Source organism: Buteo buteo, chromosome 10 (genome assembly GCF_964188355.1).
Source record: "Buteo buteo chromosome 10, bButBut1.hap1.1, whole genome shotgun sequence".
In the NCBI taxonomy this organism is placed as follows: Eukaryota; Metazoa; Chordata; class Aves; order Accipitriformes; family Accipitridae; genus Buteo; species Buteo buteo.
In genome coordinates this window covers 43707529-43710745 of record NC_134180.1, presented here as the reverse complement: position 1 = coordinate 43710745, position 3217 = coordinate 43707529, and positions in this window count along the sequence as shown.

Here is a 3217-nt window from a genome sequence, read left to right as displayed (position 1 = left end):
TACATGTCTGAAGCAGACGTTCTTTCAAAACTTCTGGAATCTGTCTGTATAAAACCCAAAGAGGCTGCTCTAGAGAAGTACAGTATCCACTCTGTAAGTGGAGTCCTAGTGAATCACTATCAGCAAAGTACAGATAAACTGAAAATAGAAAGTTGAGGTTGATCCTCTTCCAGCATCACTATAAACCTGCAAGTTTGACAGGTGAGTAATGTTTACTTTGCAGACTGTGATCGATACACTGGAGTTACTAATTCAAAATCAAATAAAAAATAAAACTATAGGGGAGGAAAAGCAAAGGGAAATGTAGAATTGTAATTACTTTTGAAGTACTGTATCAGTAGCAGATGTTGAACATTCAGTAGGAATGATAGAACTTGTTCTTCCAAGTAATTATGAATTCCTAAAGTGTTTCACATCTATGGTATAAATTGACACCCACCTCATGCTCCTCCTTAGAAACAGCTGAGATCCCTACTGTGAGAGACCAGGGTTGAATGTGTAGAGACTGAATTATGCTGTCAGTGCTGGAGGTCAGGATTAAATGTCAGTGGGGTCAAATACAGATTTCTCCTGTTGTCCTCTTTTACAGATGCCCGTTGCAGGGTAGAATGTTTTGTGTAGTGCTGCTGGGTCGGGTCTTGTGCCGGCTGTGAAACTGAAGTGGTTGCAGGTGCCATGCAGGAGCACAGAGTTGCTTGGAAATTTCAGCAAATGCAGAAGAACGTTTCTCCATAAGGTGAATGTTAGAAATCCTTTTTCTCAGTATTACAGGGAAAGAACCATGTGTTTCATATTACTTTGCAGTTTTGGTTATTCCAAATTACCATCACAGAGCTTGCTGACATGGGAAGGAGCATACGTAGCGGGAGCTATGTGGTTAGGCAATATAGCGACTGCAATGGACTGGATTCTAGAGTCTTAAAAAAAAAAAAAAAGACCAACAAACGACAGCTTTTTGCATAGCCTCATGTGAAAACGAGGTTCTGTGTATCTCCATCTGCCTATAGGACAGCCTGTGTCATCTTCTGGTGGCAAATGAGGTGTCTTGACTCGAAGCCCACTGCAGTTTGTGGAAGTGTTTTCTGTGATTTCCATGGACTCTGGCTGCAGGTTTTGTGGGTTTTTTTAACCTTCATGATTATACAACTACTAACTTTGATACATTTTAAGATTTGCAGAAACTTTTTATAGTGGGTTGCTATATTAAGGCTTGCTCTAATTTGGAGTGTCAGCAGAGAAGAGTGGACGCAGATTTGGTTGACTGTAGTATTTTTACATTATTATGGTGAACGTAGCCTGCTGCTTCTTTTCTTCTTACTACGGGGCTGAATGATCTGACTCCAACCAGATTGTCCTTTCCAGTTCAGTGAGTTGTCAGATTCCTGTGACAGCCTCATGAAGCAAGACTCACTCGGTGAACTGTTTCTCGGTACATTTCCTTCCAACTTTTGGTGATGTGTTTTTTGTCTGAAACATTCCTAGTGATGAGTTCTGAAACTTAAACCAGGGACACTTGGGGCGCGGTTTCCTGATGGATACGCTGCAAGCTGCAGGAATCCTCGTTAGCGAGAGGGACGTTAGGCTGAGCCTACCTTAGGGATTCGCGTCTTGGCACAGGCATGGGGATGCGATCCTGGCAGTGTAGCTGTGCTGGTGTGGTTCTTTAGTGGTAACTCTGTCCACACTGATATAAATGTTTTATCCACTCTAATTTGTTTTGCTTGCAAGGGTTTTTGTGTTCAACTAACACGAAGTGTGTATGTGTTGGTATGGATGCGTCCGCACGGAAGCGTTGCTAGTGCCGTGGATGCGTGAAGCGTTTCTAGTATAGAAGGAGCCTTGGTCCGCAGCTGTGCTGTGGGCACCGGTATCCTTTACCACTTGTGATCTCCTGGTCAGATATCTTTTGGAAATTTATTTTTTTTCTAGCAGGATTGATCTAGCAGGACTTAATTTTTGTTTTTCCCCTTTTCCTTAAGACCACGTTGGGTGTTAAGGGAAGGTTTGGTCCCCTGTAGGGTGATGACATATTTACAGCGGTTTTACAGAGGTTGTCTCATCCCTGCTGTGCAACAAGGAGCGTGTCGGCTTTAACTTGTTAATTTGACTTGTGCTTGTGTAGGGACTTCATTGCAACAAGGTACCCTGGAACGTAAGAACGCCTGGGTAACTACAACTGCCTTTCTGGGCACGCCAGCCGAGGTGTACAGTATCATTTGTGGTTAGCACAAGTGGGATGAAAAAGGGAGCTTGCACAGGCTGGGTAAGAATCACCATATTAAGATGCACCTTGACTCCGTGGTGTTCTTGGAGGTGAAGCTGACAACAGTGCGCAAGCGCTGTGTGTGGAGGAGGAAACCTCTGTACCAGGGCTGTGGGAGAGAGCACCTCAGTTCAGAGTTTGGGGCATTGTTTCTTTCTGATCTTGCCATGTTTTTTTTTTTTCTGATGGCTGTGAGGTTTTTTTATGAATAAGTATTAAGACAGCCATTCATTTTGGTAAACTGAAATAAATTGTTGCAAAAGACTTCCTAGGGTTGTTTCTTAACCAAACTGTTTTACTGGTCTTCCAAAATATTGCTTTAATTTGTGGCAAAGGGAATGCGTTTTCTTTTTCGTTTCAAGAAGCTGCTGTTCCAGTCACTGTACTCACTTTACTGCAATTCTTGATTTATGTATCAAAATGATTTGTTACAAAAAACTCTGGATATATTTGTGCTGGAAACCCACCTTGTTAATTTGATATTCAAAGCAACTGTCTGTTTTTTTTAAAATGTATTTGTTCTTGATTTGTAATTCTTGCAAGGATAACTGCATTATTTAATCTGTATTAACAAATTTCCTGTAATGCTGCAGTTTCACATTTATTTTCCTTACAATTTGTAATTATCATGGAAACAATGTCACTTTTTTGCATTTTACTAGTTGTCTGGTCCATGTTTTTAACTTGCCTTCACTAATAGTAATTTTTGGTTGTATCATTTGTTAGAATAAAGACCAAAATATGCTGTTTGATTCTGAAACTGTTCAATATGTGAAAATTGAAGTTTTAACTCTCTTGTCACAGTACTTTTTGGGGTACATATAGACTGTAGACGTGCATCTCTGAGCAGGGATTCAATCTGAGGGGACAAGCTCACACTGCTACATTCTGCAAGGGCATTTTATTGGTCATTTTTTAAATAAAATCCTGCATTTTCATTATAGACTGTTCTTT